Here is a 16,642-nt window from a genome sequence, read left to right as displayed (position 1 = left end):
GTGATACATGTTCAAGCAGTAGGCTTAAGGACACCGATATGGGAAAATGGTCACTTTCAGTTCGTCCAAGAATTTCAAAGCTATTTACTAACGGAAATAGTGAGGCAGAGACCATAACGTGGTCAATAGCACTAGCACCAAGTTTACTCAAGTAGGTGAAAAAGCCTCTAGTTTTATCCAGTGAGCTCCCATGCAGCGAGTATAAATTCAGATGGTATATAAATGCTAAAAGTTTTAATCCTTGCTGATTATATTTACCGTCCATAGAGATATGGGATGTAAGAAAAATATCTTCCAAATCTATGCCCAACGATTGTAAGAAACCTTCAGAATCTGCCCCAATTCGGGCATTGAAGTCTCCACATATAAAAATATATGCTTGTGGGAACTTCTAATCTATCTGCTCCAGCAAAAGAAATAGATCTTTCCATATCTTAGGGGCTATTAACGGGCAGGTAGTAGATGGAAAATAGGTATTTATGCAAAAAAAGGGATCTCCTGTCTCTGTTTTTAATTGTAGTGACAGAAGGTAGTTGTTCTGTAGTCCAAAGTTGGCCAATTGAGATTCTCCTGCTAATTCCAAAGATATCAAGGATACCAGGCCTCCATACCTCGACCCTTCTTAGATTTCTTTATAGCTGGCTGGCTAAATGTTTTATAACCCATTAAAAGAGGGGGGTTAGATTCATAAGTCCAGGTCTCTTGCAGGCAGACTATATCATATTGTTGAAACATTTCAATAAGTTCTTTATCTGCCATTTTATTTTCCCATCCCGCCACAATACAAAGAGATTATATTCAGCCCTTTGTGCTTTGTATCTAGTCAATTGGAGTTGACTGAAAAAGTTTTAGGAAGCTGATCATTAAACCTTCTATTACTATCCTTGGGCCAATATTTGTCTTGGGTAATAGACATATAATGATTTTTCTGATTTTCTTGTCTGTAGGTATACAACCTGATATTATTTGGGTATGTGACGAATGGAGGGATCTTATTTCTCAACTTCTTCCATCCCCTACTTTTCCAGGTGCTGTTTTTAGGCAGTCTTTCTCTTTCTCTCTTAGATACCCATGATGGAGAGTTGCTATGCCCTTGATAGGACTTTTTTGTAGTCTTTTCAACTCAAATAGTAACCCTCTATTGGAAGACCAAAATTTACATCGTAGCTCCGGATCCTGGAATGTTAGTTCAGTGCTGCCTCTCTGTCCATGAAAGGACAGGCATTTGCAGAAAACTCCTTTTCTTAGGTGCAAGGCTACCCCCAATGTCGATTGAATTTCAGTTAAGAGTTCAGTCTCATATCTTATTCCTCCTCCTAGTTCTCTCACTGGCCAATTATGAATAACCACTTGGAGTTCATCCGGAGGTCTCTCCCTGGATAAGCTCCTTTTTTAAAAAAATAGGGATTGAAATTGCTCTTTTTTCCTCTTTTTTCTTTGTTTTTTAGGAGATTTGATAACCCTCCGTACTCCACAGTTTCCCCCAGACTACGTTGCTGTACCGGACAGGTGGATGGCCGATGTATCATATCCAAATCTTCTTCTGCAGATAACATTTTAGGGCTTTGTGTGATGACACTAGGCGAAATGCTCTTATGTTTCTCTGGTATTGGAGAAGAGGCCTTGTCTGAGTATTTATCTGCTATTAACAGCCTTGGATCAGAAGGTGTAAGGTTTAAAATGAAAGAAGTATTATCAATGCTGAGGGCTTGCTCATTACTGCGGGCATGAAAGTAAATTTCTGAGTTCATTTTCCAATCTTCAAATATGTCGTTTAGTTGTTGAGTTGCTGTATTTTTGTCTAATTCCTCAGTATCTGGCTTATCCCTGGCATGGTGTTCTTCCTGTCCCACACTGTCCTCCATTCCTTGAGTAGGGCAACTTGTCTGAGAGGCTACAGTCAGGATTTCCAACTCTATGAGACCAACTAATGTTCCAATAGTGGCTTTCAAACCAGATACTTCCTGCTGCAACTTATCCATTTTGTAAAAAATTCTTTCTGCTGTCTGCTTAGATAAAAAGCATTGATCTTGTAAAAGCCCCCACAAAGAGGGAGCTTCTTCCTGTTTCTCCTAAATCGGGCTAACCTATGCTGTTCTTGAGAATGTTTAATATTTCTTTATATGCAGAATACTGGATTTGCCTAGGTGATGAGGAATTGCCTTCTCTCAGGTCTGGGTCAATAGACCAATTTGTTGGGCCTTCGCTAAAGGAGTGCATGTTTGAGTTTCTTCTATGGGCTGTGTTATCTCCTACCTCAGTTGTTACACAGACACTATCTAGAAAGCCCAAACTCTCCGTAGATGGCAGTTCTAGGATTTCTTGGTCCATCCGGTGCTCTTTTGCTTTTGACTCATTTCCTTTGTTTTTTTGCTCACAGTAGTCTAATATTGATTTTTGAACTAAGGTAGATGGTGAGCTATTAAATGTGGCACTACGATATTGAGCACGCATAGTAACCATATTAAAACTGGAGACCAATCTAGTCTTCAATGAGTAAAACTATGGTAAGACAACTCTGTTTTCGTTAGCTAAAATTAATAAAATTACACAAATACAAATAGATACAAAATTAAATTAAAACCAAGCTCTTAAGCCCCCTTTTCCAAGCTATGTGTCAGAAGGGGTGAAGAAAGGTTCAGACCAAATCCCGCCTTTGTTGGAGGGGGATCTGTGTAGTTATTACTTTTAAGGACAGGCTTTTAAGCAACCTTATTTTATTTTGCCTAATTTAAGAGATAACCTGCAGTTGAGCTGGCCAAGCTGCACACTCTATCTGTAAGCAGCTATTCACAGCAGAACCTCCAGCAGCATGGTCTCTTCACCGTACTCTTCTTCCCCCTGGTACACTGTTTATGATGTCACGCTTGAAGTTCTTTTTGCTGCTCTCTATTGCCACAAATTCAAAGGGGAAGAGCATCACAACTGCCTTCATGGGGGGGGGCAGGCAGGAAAGGTACATAAAGTGCAAAAAATACAACAATGCCAGGCTTGCTGGTGTAGCTGTTTGGCAGTCAGTGTAGATTATTCCCCCCTCCTTATTCTCTTTCGCTTTTCAACGCCCATAAGCAGCAGGGGAGAAGAGCTCAGGTTTATCTCTGCTTTCTTGCTCTTCCTCCTACGTTAATTCAATACTTCAAAGCTTCTCCGTGTTTGCTGCTACTATATGAGTATTTAGGCTAGTTAGACAGAATACCACACAGTGTGGTGGTAAATAATAATAAATACCTGTCTGTGTGGGCTGGGTTTTAGTTTGTTCAGCTGTGAGGAGATCTTTTAGGGAAACAAGAGTCTTTCAGCTTCCAACTCCAAGAAGCTTAAACAAACGTAGATGTTTTCAGTTTCCTGCTCCAAGAGTTTCACTCCTCCAGACGCCAGCATGAACCGGTTCGTAACTTATCTCTCCAGTTCCCCTCCTCTTCTTTTCAAGATAAATCCCGCAAAATGCAATGCTACAGTTCAAGGTTCAGAGAATTCAGGAGCCCAGCAGAAGTACAGGAGTCACCCAGCTCCAGTGATAATTCCACTTGTATTAGACAGCTCACAGCCGCAGAAATGTAAAATTGATATAGGAGCAAAACAAACACTCGACCAGCTCTGCCGCCATCTTTTTCAGCTCTCCTGAAGAAGACTTTGTCGAAACGTCGCTTGATTCTATTGGACATTGGCAGAATAAGAAATGCTCCATTGCTGGCAAAGCAAAATTCCTTAATATGATTTATACACCTGCTACTTCGTGTGTGGGGGGGTTGCCTTGGGAACTTTCCGGGTTTGGTAACAACAACTTTATTTGAAACTGTAGATTGAGCAAAATTGGAGAATTGTGACAACTGAATTTTCTATATGGACATTAAAAAATAAAATAAAAAGCGGATTTCTTTATTTAAAATATTGAATTCATGTGATAATCAAATTTGCTCAGGAACATCTGATCATGCGTCAAGTGTAGATGTGTGTTAGAATGTGTGGCTTAAGTGCTGTAAGCCTGTATGACTTAATGGGGTCCTAGGACAATTGTAGACATGCAATGTAGCTTCCTGTTTCAGAAAACATTTACCTTGAAGTAAATCTGAAGTAAATATATTTAGTAGAGCTTAATTTAGTGGAACTTGCTTTTCAGTAAGCATCCTTAAGACTCTGAGGTACAAGAAATCCTTAAAACTGAGATAAATATGAGATCATGTCTTTGGTAGGCATTTTGCCTGGCTTGTGCAGAAAAAGCAAGTGAAAATAGACGAATATAAACCCAGAAAATCCCTGGTTCTATATACTGTATCTTCTAACACAGTACTAAAGAGCAGTGAACATTAAAAAACTGGAATAGAGCATACCCTGCAGTTGCAGAGATCTCAGAATTGCTGCAATGTGACCCATCACTTCGCTAACAGCGCACTATGAACTGATTTAATTGTAAAATCTTCAGAGTTGTAACATAATTATTGATATGAGTACTGGGATCTGATTTCTAGTCTGGCAGGAATTTGTTGAGCAATCTCATCAAATTTGTTGATTCCCTAGTTAACATGATTTAAGATGCTACCTGTGATTTTAGATGACTGTTCAGATTTCCCTTTCTATTTCCTTTCTCTGTTGTTTCAGATGTCTTTCTAGTTTTGTACAACTTTTAACATTCTTTTTACAATGCAGAGACTGCCCCTATTTTATTTTGCTTAATTATAGGTGTTTTATAAACAAAAATATAATCTAATTTTGAGGGGAAAAAGACTCCTAGATGAGATCATCTGCTTCGATTAGTGAATTAGGGATGTTCCTGTACAACATCAAGAATGCTGAACATTTTCACAATGTGGAATGCATATCTAGAATTATTAGGTGGAAAAAGAGAGGAATTTCCTTTCAGCAAACACTTACAATACAGCTGTTCTAAATATGGAATATTCATATGCTAGTTGTGAGTGCCCTTTTCATATTATAATTTGCAATAAAACTCAGAGTAGACCCATTGAAATTAATGAAGCTAAGTTAGTCGTGTGTGTTAACTTCAGTGGGTCTACTCTAAGCAAGACTACCATTGAATGCCAACCATAAATTATTGATGTGGTTGGGAAGGAGGGCACTTTCTCTACAGTGAACCCTCTTTTGTGAAGGAATTCCAGAGGGTGACAATAAGAGAAGGAGGTTATTTGATGGCAGCCTCTTGTTTGTGGAATGCATCCTCAAGGAAGCTTGACTGACACCAACATTAATAACATATTTTTGGTGCCAGGTAAATACTTTTTCCCCCTCCTAGACATTTGGATGATAATATTGTGGTGGTGGTGGTTGCAGGCGTGTTAGTTGTATTCTTGGTGATTATCCTTACGTTTTGTGGAGAGAGGATATTTTGTTTATTAACAATTGTTAAATATGAGCCCTTTTAATGTGTTGTTTTAAATGTTGCATTTGCATGATTGTTATTGCTGCATATCAGTTTGAGTCTTTTTTTAGAAAGTGACAAATAAATTAAATAAATATATAAGGGTTTGCAAAAAAGGGTTCTTCTTGATAAATTACACCAGTTAGGCTGAACTCTCACGAAACGTCTAAGCTGTCTTAACTATCTGGAAATTTTAAGAGGCTTACTGAAAATGACTCCTTCACTTGAGCCCAGCTCTGGAAATATTAATTAGTAAGGAGATTTGGATTTACTTTCAGCAAGGCTGGCGCATATAGAAATTTAACAAAACCTTGTGAAATATATTTAGAATACATGAGGTAGCTTAACCACCATGCAGTTTTAGTGTATGAGGAAGATTTCAGTGAAAAACTCCTGTTTTAAAACCACTGAAGCTAAACGTCCTATAAATTTTATTTGGGAATGGAGTGGGGAAGTGGAAGGGAAAACAACAATTGCAAACAATCACACAGAGAGACTTAAAATGAAATTAAACAGGCAAACCAGTCCATTCAAAGCCCCCCCCCCATGCCAGGCTGTGGGGAGGGTTTGGATTGAGCAGATGCCTCCTGTTGAACACTGCTGACAAAGGGGGTATTCACACGTTACTCTGTACCCAGGTAGAAGCCCCCTGTACCTGGGTACAGCTGCTCTTGAGAAAGAGTCTACACATGATTTGAAAAATCACCACGTCCTGAAAAAAGACATCTTTTGTTCATGTGTTGATTCTCCCTGCATGCTGTCCACGTGGAGCTGATCGTGAACAATTGTTTGGCCCTGTGGGCTCAGACAAGTGAAAATTGCTATCTTGAGAGAAGGCGGGAGAATGTACCAGTAATCTAGTAAAGGGATGGGGAGAAAGATTTAGGAATTTGAAGTTACAGTGCAGTCCTAACCATGTTTATTCAGAAGTAAGTTCCACTGAGTTTATTGCGCCTTACTCCTGAACTGAAAGTGAACATAGAATTACAGCCTTTAAGTTCTAAATTCAATCCTTTCCTTTAAATACTAGGTGATTTATCAATAAATATTATAAAATGTATAATGTCTGTTAAATGTTCAATGTGTTATCATGTGACTCTTATTGTTTCTTGTTACAAGCAGTACACCTACTCTTCAGGATAGTGCCACAAATAGATTCCAAAAAGTCTGCTTTAAACTGGCTCCAAACCCCGTGTCGTAATGAATAATAGCTGCAGTTACAACTATAATAATAAACTAACTTAATGGCTAGGTAACGCATTGCTCAGAAATTATAGTTATCAATACATAATAGAAACTTTGGGTAATAGTTACCCCTTGTATCTTAACAACATAATCCCAAACAGGTTTATCAAAAGTAACTTTCACAGTTCAATGGAGCTTACTCTCAAGTAATTGTGCATAGGATTGTAGCCTTAATCTTATTTAATGCCTTATTTCCTTTATGTCTCACCTTTTCTGCAAAGAGCTCACTGTGGCATACATAGTCCTGCACCTCCCCAATATATCCTCAGAATAGCCCTATGAGGTAGTTTAGGCTGAGAAGGTGACTAGCCCAAAAGTTACCCAGTGAGTTTCATGGCTGAATGAGGATTTGAATCCAGGTCTCCCAGGCCCTAGCCCAATACTCTTATCACTACACCACACTGGCTTTTGCAGAACTTGTACACTACAGTACCTCTATAAATCCAATATAAATTACCCGCTATACTTTTCTTTCTTGGTCTTTTAAAACCTACTGAAATCAGTGGTAAGTAAATTCTGTTGTGTGCTTTATATTTCCTCCTAAAGGTCAAGAGAGAGAAATATAGCCAGGACTCTTCCAATAATTTGATGGCATAGGTCAGCAGTGATACATGGGGGGGGGGCAGAATGGCAGTGGCACAGAGATGGCAAGGTTGGGGGTACTTTGGTGGAATGCAGCACAAGCCTGCAGGTGTATGCCCACCTGCTGCAGGATGGTGATGCCACCAGCCCTGAACTTGCAGGCACCTTGTCCCATTCAGTGAGTGGCAATGTTGCCATTACTGAGAGAGCACTGCTGTTGCAGAATCTGGGATCTACCCTGTGTTTTACTAGAACCTCAAGAGCCACCAACTACAACCAGCTGCAAAAAACATCTAGTATAAAAGAACATGGTGTCTCTGAGAAGTTGTTGAGTGCAGGGTTATCAGAACTGAGATGAGTTCACAGTCTTTCCACACATAGATCTATTCCTACTTTCCACAGTATTCTTAATTTCAATTGTCAAATTTCCAAATGCGTGTGTGTCCTTTTGTTGCTATTGTTAAACAACTGGAAGCCAGAAGCGCTTGCCAAATGACTACAAATCTCCTAGGGATCTACCAATAGATTACAGTCTATCTTCTGGCCATCCCTGCACTAAATCATTTGTGTGAGCACAGGCCTACCTTGCAGGGTTGTTGTAGCATGGTTCAAAGGAGTGCTTGCAAGAATGAAACTACAATAGCACAGGTAAGACTCTTCAAAACATTGCCAAAGAAGGCATTCTCAAAAAAGTAATGTCACCTTTCTACTGCATATCCAGAAATTGAGAAGAAAAATTGTGGATTTGCTCATCTCTGTGCAGCTCTTACCTTCTGTGTCAAGTGTCATGCATCAAAATTAGACACACCTGATGGCCAAATGCATGATAATGGCTGCCTCCATTAGAAACTGTTGTTAGAAGTAGCTGCATCACATGGTTTTATGGTAACACAAACCTGCCTTGTAGGGTTGTAATGTTCATTTATTTATTATTTGATTTATATCCTGCCCTTCCTCCCAGCAGGAGCCCAGGGCAAATACTCTCGATCAGGATGGTTAGACTTCATGGTTAGACTAGATCAGGATCTAATACTCTAGATCAGGATGGTTAGACTTCAGGTTTTTGGTATTGATTTTTATTATTATTATTAAAAAAAACCAAGATCCACCAACCAAAGCAGGCCACAAAATATATACACTTAGAGTTAAATAATTCTTAGCCCAGGAATTTGTTTTGAGTTCCAAAATTGAACTGAGCTCACAGTATTTCCACACAAATATCCACTCCTGATTACCCCCCCCCCATTTTCTTCTTTTCAGCAGTATAATGGTGGGGTGGTCATTTTCTTGTTTTCATTGTGAAACAGGAGTCTGAAATCCTCACTGATCTTCTGCGAGTCATCCTGAGATACACCAATACATTTTGATCTGCTTTCTGCCCACCCTGCATTTAAAGTGCTATCCAAAAGCTAAACGTTATGACATAGACTATAAAAAGAGATACTGATCATCACTTTTTGATACTGAGCTACAAAAATTTCCACTCAAAAACCACAAAAACCACAGCGCAGAGCTTTTCCAAATACCAGGAAAGGTTTTCCAGGGGACAGAGTATATTACAGTGGGAGCAGCAGCCTGGAAAGCCCAATTGATAAATAATTTCCCCCACATTTATACTTTGAGTGTAGTTTTGTGTATTAAAACACATGATATCCTCAAGAAAGAATCAGGTGTACCATGTTGGAAGAATAGTTTTAGTTCATAAACTTTTAAGCAGCTTGTTTTTGTTGCAGCCCCCTCAAAATATTTTCATATATAAATATTCAATAGATTTAGGTCTGCACTTTCACAGATTTATCTATGAGTAAGTCCCATTGATCTCTGTAGGACTGTATAGACATGTATATGATTGTTCCATGAAAGCCTACCTCAAAAACCATACATACGGCAATGAAACCAACAAAAGGCAATGAAAAATGCAATATTTTAATAGCTATAATTATGATAGTTACAGTCTGGTATTTTCTTTTTAAAAGTTGGTGTTTTGATTTTAAAAACTTAAGAATCTGCAGGAAAAATGAATAGAGTAAAACTACATTCCTGTTTCTGCCAAAATTCTTTCTATTGAATGCACCCCTTGACAGGAAACAGTTTCAGGAAGTATAACAGACCCAGCATGCCTTGCCTTGTTGCCAGTAAAAGGGAATTGCTTCAATGGCGCATTTAATAAGTGTCATTGAAGCCATTTTCTTTCCCTGGCAGTAAATGTGTATACAACGGAGATTGTACATGTGAATAACTGTATGAGTGTACAGGCCAGCTACCTTGGTACATAGACTGTACACTCATTGAATGTTACATGTGAATAACTGCGAGTGTACAGTTCAACTACTTGTGTACATGGGTACACGGACTGTACACTAGTTGAATGTAACATGTGAAGAGGGGCAAAGTAACGCTGGTGTCATTCTGTCAGTGCCAACCTCCCACTTCTGTCCGCTGAATGGGTGGGTGGGATGCCAGCAGAAACTCCCAAAATAAGGCATGCCGAGGATCCTGAGCCAGTCTCGCTGTTTGTTTATTTGATTTATATCCTGCCCTTCCTCCCAGTAGGAGCTGTTGGCAGGTGATGGCATGCGGCCCAATCCAGACTTAATCCCTGTGCCAGCTTGGAACCGATGCAGGGATCAGGCACAATTATCTTGCCACCCCCTCTTTTGCTATGAGCATCCAGGCTGTGGATGCGGTGATGGCTCACAAAGCCCTGCTGGTGGGGGTTAGGGGTTAGGATTGCAGCCTAGCTTAGTATGTTACCTGCTTGAGCAGATTGTGGAGTTTCAGAGCATGTGGAGAATTTCTTGCAGAATTTTATTTGGGAAATCTGAGGGAGGGCATCTTTGTTCATCTAGCTAGATGTTTCCAAGAGACTAAATACTGAAGTGATTTATTTATTTATTTATTGTATTTGTATACCGCCCCATAGCCGAAGCTTTCTGGGCGGTTTACAGAAACTAAAAACATTAAAAACATATACAAGTTTAAAACACATCTTTTAAAAACAATTTAAAACATGCCTCATCTGTTTATGGGAATTTGAGACCAAACAAATCTGCCCCCTAAGTTTGCTCCCATTGAAAGATATACTCCATCTCTGATGTCAGTGGTCTAGGTAGACAGTCAGAAATTTATTTAGAGACTAGTTTGACCTCCTTACATTGCAAAAGGTCTAGCCAGTTCACACCAGTTGGCCCAATGTAAACAACATTGTCCCTCCCCCTCTCTCATATACATACATATCTTTATCCACATACCCAAACACACACACACATTCATACACATCCACACATAACACTCCTCTTTTTCCCTCACATGTAACACACACATCACCCTCCACAGTCAGGCTTGGGAGGAAAATTGGCATGAAGAGGCGAGAGGAATCTTCAGTGGAAATGGCAGTGAATGAAGAGGGGAATTAATTCTTCCCTTCACAACTGCAGTCCAATCTTCACAAAGCCCCCCCCCCATGTGGCAAAATGTCTCCCACTGGAGTCGATGGGAAGCTCTTTGAAGCCTAATTGCTGCACAGGAGGCATTTTGGGTGATGGTGGGGTCACAATGCATGAACAGGGGAGAGGAGGACCCCATCCCTTTCCAACTGTGACCACCACTACCACCCATTCTTCAGTTAGGCTTGGAAACTGGCTCCCATTTGCTCCTATCGCCAAATGGGAGTGTTTTCAGTGCATGAGGAGGGCAAGTTTGACCCTTTCCTCCTCAGTTGCTCAAAAATGGCCTGTCTGCAAGGTAATTAGGCTTTTCAAAAGCTTCCATTGGTGCCAAAAGCCTGCATGGGGTGGTGGAATAGAGATCCTTCAGGTGACCTCCAGCCTGGGGTTCCCCATGGCGCCCTATGGGAGCATCACCAAAAAGACATTCTGGCTGTGCTCAGCATGGAGCACAGCAGGATCTGATGGTTGCGGTGCCCCTCATGTTCACCCTGGGTAGCTGCATGATGCTTGTTTACAAGGTTTTTTTTTTTTAAAGAAAACCCTCAGCTTCTTCAAGGAGTAAGGTAAGCTAAATTCTCCCCTCAGCTAAATTTTGTGATATACTAATAATGACGTACATGCATTCCTAGACATTACTTCTTTAATAGAAACTTTGGTACTAGAGGTAGGAATAACATGGAAAGAATAGGGATAGGTTCCTGCACCACAGAAAAGAAGAGCAGTTCAACATATTTCAGCAGACATTTTATTCTAAATGAACAATATACATGTCTGAAATGAAAAAAACAGGTCAGATAAGCCTTGCCTTTTTTCTTTCATCATGTAGCATCTTGTTACAGCTTTGAGCACAGTTCTCCTCTGTGTACACTCGAGCAGGCTGGCAAGGGTCAGCCACCACCCTATGCTTGGTCTCTCTCTCTCTGCCATACTCCCCTGCACTCCAGCAGACACGTCTGCAGTGCCCAGTGTTTCCAGGGCACCCGAGGTATCTGCCCCACCTGGCAAGGAGTGCCATTCCAGCCACGTGTGAGAGAGCTGCCTGCTGCAGCCACAATGCTGTAGACAAAGAGCCACATTCTGACTATGTCAAAGTGTTGCCTCTCGCACCCAAAAAAGGCTTTGTTAAAAAGAGCTTTCCTGGAGGATGTGTTAACTGAGGAGGTATTACTGTATTTCTTCCTTCCCTGTGGAATGAGGATAATTTCATAGCCGTGGAAGAATGGTACCTGAAAACAGGCAGGGAAATTCTGGCTAGCTCTATTCCATACCTAATAAAAGTGAAAGAGTTATGAGCAAAGAGGAATGATCCAAAAAGAGTGCAAAGAAGAGACACCCCCCCACACACACATAAAGGCTTGGGGAAAGAAAATGAGCAGAGCAATGGAAAATAATGCATTTAAAAGAGAAGGAATGCATTCTGACACACTGAAAAAATCAAGCAGCGCTGACTAAACAAAACCACAAATGTAGAAGTGGATAGCAGAAGGAAAGTTAGCATATTCCCATATGATTCTAACTGCCTTGACAGCCCCAAGCCTCTGGCTAAAAGTTGGGATAGGAATGCAGAAACAAAGCAAATAAACAAGCCAATAAAGGCAATCATGTTAGAGAAGTCTGTAAAACAAAAAGTAGATTTACATGTCTGAAGTAAGTAAAAACCCCGACAACTTGTTTCTATGGTAATCCTGCTTTCCTGCCACTAAATAGGGTGCCCACATGGCCTACTGTACAGAGGATAGTCCTCTATTGGAATGGCAGTCAGAATTTGAATTTGAAAATGTCCTGTTTGAAGGGCTATCCAGTCCAAGTCTGGTTTAAAGATAACCACAAGAAGGGAGAGATTTATTTATTGCATTTATTTACCGCCTTTCTTCCAAGGCCCCAAAGGTGGTATACAATTTAAAAAATCAAAACAAGCAAATGTTATGAAATGTTATCAGGTCAATGTGATTAGCTGATGGCACTAGCTCCTGGACCTGGGTTTCCTCTCTTTTGCCTGCCCTCAGGGCACACAGATCTGAAGCAGTCCCAGAGAAGATGGGCCCAGATGTGCTCGCTCGCTTGCTCTATCTGTCTGTCTGTCTGTCTGTCCTATTTTCAAAAAGGGTAACTTCCCCAGAATTACAGACTGATTAGTCTGATTAGTCTGCCAGATATCTTTTCTAAAATATATACTTCCTTTTTACTTAACAAACTACAGTAGTGGGTCTCTTCCAGTTCGATTTTGTGTGAAGAGCAAGCTGGTTTTAGGAACTCTTTCTCCACCATCGATCATTGCTATGTTTTGTTCCATCTTATTGAGAAAACCTTGAAAAACAATTCAAGACTCTATGCAGTTTTTGTTGACCCATCAGCTTTTGACTCAATTGACAGAAACCTCTTGTGGTCCAAACTGCATGTTCTTGATACAGATCCTAAGTTTGCATCTAGATGCCATAGCTAAAATCAGAGTTGGTAAGACTGGCCTTTTGTCTGACCCTATCCCAATTAAGAAGGGTGTCAAACAGGGATGTGTTCTGGCCCCCCTCCTTTTTAGTCTTTATATAAATGATCTGGCCAAACTGCTTGGGAATTTGGATGCATGTCCTCCAGCTATAGGAAATAGGAGGGTCAGTATTCTCTTATATGCAGATGACATGGTTGTATTATCCTTAACAAGGGGTGGCCTGAACAAGTAGATGGATTTGTTGGCTAAATATTGTCAGCAGGAACAGCTCGTTATCAACTTCTCAAAAACTAAAGTGGTTGTATTTGGTAAGAGATTTCCTATATTCAGTTGGTCAATTTTTAATAATCCTATCCAACAACTAAATCATGTTGCTATTTAGGAGTCCATTGTGCAGCAAATTCCTTTTGGAAGGTTCACATGGACACTATTGCTGCTAGAGCAAGATGTCTTGATGGCGCTATTCTGAAATTCTTTTACACCAAGGGTGGGAAATTGGTTGTTCCAGCCCTAAAAATTTTTTTGGCAAAGGTCACTTCTATGTTATATGGTGTAGAGCTTTGGGTTCTTAGCCACTCACTAATTTGTGAGTTGGAGAAGGTTCAAGGCTCTTTTTTAAAGAAGCTTTTGGGACTACCTGTTGGTACTCCTGCTACACATGTTCGTGCAGAAGTGGGTTGGCCTTCAGTCCAGGCCAGAATACAGGTTCATCTCCTAAATTTTCACAACAGAATATTAGCTTTGCCACCCTCCCACCTGGTCTCCATAGCTTATGGGTCGCCCTTAAATGCCCAAAAGAGAGTTGCTGCTTTACATACACTTGTTAGAGAATTTGATACTGAGCTGACTGAGATTCATTTAGTGTCTAAAGTACAGTTAAAGCTGTTTGTGTACAGGAGAGCTTCTTTAGCTTATATGCTAACTATCCATTCTTCAAGATTCTCCAGGCTGTATCCATGCTTTACTTTAGCTCCACACAGAATCGCTTTTACTGAGTTAAGGTTTAATGTCATGCCCTCTGCCTTTCTTGATGGTTGTTATAAAAAACTTCCCTTAGACCATTGGTTTTGTGTGTTTTGTAAAACAGCTATAGAGGATGTCATTCATTATGTTACCCAGTGTCCTTTATATAAAGGTCCTCATGAGAAATATCTGTCTGAATTCAGTTGTTGGAAAATTTTTGTTTCACCAAGTGAGTTTGTGTAGTTTTTGTTATCAGACAAAGAAATATACATCTCATTGTGCATTTCCTTATTTGCCCAGGCAGCTAGGAATTTAAGAGCTATCTCAGCTTTGAATGATCTATGTTTGTAATGGCATATTGCTAAACAAATAAAATGATTATGGTATGTAGTTCTCTCAGGCCAATGATGGTCCTTTCAGGAGCTTATAGTTATGTGCACCCTTGACCTGCCCACTTAGCATCTGGACAGCAGACTGAAGAGGCACACTGGTCACCTGGCCACATTCTTCCCCATTGTGGTGAAATGTATTGTATTCCAATTTAAATTTTAGTAATTATTTCTGAATTTGCATCTATACATAACATTACCATAGCCATATTTTATGCACCTACATTTCCTCTTTTGTCTTCTTTCTTTTGATGATGCTTTAGGGTCTACCCTCATAAGACTCCTTTCCCCATGATTTAATCTCTTCCTATATAATAAAAATGTAAGAAGTTACACAGTCACGTAACATGATGGGATATAGTGTGACATGGGGGCATGTGTGCAGCAGGGCAGCTAGCAAGGCATCAAGGAAACAAATATGGCTGGCATAGGATCAAGGCAACTAGGTGGCTATGGGGTGGACGGGCAAGGAGAGTGGCTGTGGGGTGGACAAGCAAGCAAGGTGAGCAGCTGTGGCACGGATGAACAAGGGGTGGACAAGCTAAGTGGCTGTGTGGGGGAAAGTGAGCAAGGTGAGTGGCTGTGAGGCAGATGAATGAGGGGAAGACAAGTGAGGCAAACAGGGACGAGCAAGTGAGGTGAGCAGCTGTGAGATGGAGGAGTGATTGTGGGGCAGACAAGCAAGACAAGCAAGGCGAGCGGTTTTGGGTGGGTAAATGAGGCTAGTGGCTGTAGGGCAGATGAACAAGAGGTAGACAACTGAGGCAAGCGGTTGTGAGGCAGATGACCAGCTGTTAGACAAATGATACGAGAGGTGATCAGCTATGTGGCAGATGAATGAGGTGAATGGCTGTGGGGTGGATGAATGAAGGGGAGATGAGCGATGCAAGAGGCTGTGGGGCGGGTGAGCAAGGTGAGCAGGCGGCTATGGAGAAAGAAGATAAGTGGCCAGGAGGCAAGTGGAGAGGTGGCCTGGAACAGTTTGTGAGTGTGCCTGGGAGGATCGGGGGCCAGAAAGGTTTGTGAGTGTGCCTGGGAGGGGGTAGTTTGAGTGTGCCTGGGGGGGCGGTTGAAAGTGCCAGGGGGTGGTTTGTGAGTGCCTTGGGCTTACGGGGCCTTAGCAGTTGCAGGAGGTGAAAGTGTAATGTCCAAGGGGTTCCCAGGGGGGAGTGTGGGTTGGTGAGGGGTAGGGGGAGTTTGGTGAGTTGTGAGGGTAGGCGGGGTTGGTGAGCAAAGCAGCAGGGGCATAGCCCCTACTAAACGATACTTATGCTGCCCAGAAAAAGCCACGTCATGTAGTGAACAAACCCTTTTTATAAATATTTATTCTAACAAATTATCCAGATCATTTAATAATAGATATAAAGTAGTTTTTGCACAAATTCATTATTTCATTTCATTTTGGTTTGTTTCTTGTGTTAACCTTATTTACAGAGCAGTAAAGTTAAATCACAATTTAAAAAATATATATAATCAGAGCCACCTTAAAGAGAAGCTATGTGTTTGTACAGCCTTACAGTGTGACTCCACCCATTTCTGTAAATATTTCTAATGGAAGGAAAGAAGTTGGTATTTGCTGGAAGCAAGGAAATGAAGCAAACATCTGCTCTCTGAATACAAGGAACCAGACGACTTCCTTAGAACTAACGGATCTTTTCAATCCTCTTAACTTTGATCATAGTGGTGGACTCTTGCACAGCTGATAAAACAGAGCTGGGGATGCCGTACAAATGCAAGTACAAAATTGTCAAATGTTTGGCTGATTTTTTTTGTATTTGAGATGTTTGTATTTGTTTATTTCTGATACAGAAACCAAACACTGAGCAACATTATTATGAATTTATAATGTATTATGTAATATATGTTCATGTGCATGTTTACTGAGAAGTGTCACTGTGTGCAGTGGTGCTTAATCCTAGTCATGCATGCATAGGATTACACTGAATAACAATATGATTCTAAACAGTCTTAAATATATTAGTTAGTTTGCAAAAAGAAATGGATACAAATTTGCTTCTTTGCAATGAGCTTTGCAAAACATTTTCAGTAAATGTTTGCTCAGGAGATAATTCAAATTGCCCAAATGGCTTCTCCATCCCCAACTCCAAGGATCCTATTAAGAAAACTTCAAACAATTGTCCTTGTTAGCAAACAATTAGCTTTAGAAATGATGGTCACACAGCAGCCATAG

General features: G+C 40.6%; 1 protein-coding gene across 7 annotated transcripts in view; it reads left to right on the top strand.

Moving 5' to 3' along the window:
- IL15 (interleukin 15) overlaps positions 1-16,642 on the top strand; it is a 100,876-nt gene that overhangs the window by 42,403 nt on the left and 41,831 nt on the right. The window contains exon 2 of one of the 7 annotated variants that reach the window (XM_061584880.1): positions 16,133-16,183. The exons of 5 other annotated variants lie outside the window; for them this stretch is intronic. The gene's annotated coding sequence lies outside the window, so the exon portion shown is untranslated. Of the gene's footprint in view, positions 1-16,009; positions 16,184-16,642 lie in introns of all 7 variants that reach the window. One more of the 7 variants, XM_061584875.1, reaches the window with a different exon arrangement.

This window comes from Rhineura floridana, chromosome 9, assembly GCF_030035675.1.
Source record: "Rhineura floridana isolate rRhiFlo1 chromosome 9, rRhiFlo1.hap2, whole genome shotgun sequence".
Lineage (NCBI taxonomy): Eukaryota > Metazoa > Chordata > Lepidosauria > Squamata > Rhineuridae > Rhineura > Rhineura floridana.
The sequence above is the reverse complement of the archived record's forward strand: the minus strand, read 5'-3'. Positions and strand labels throughout refer to the sequence as shown.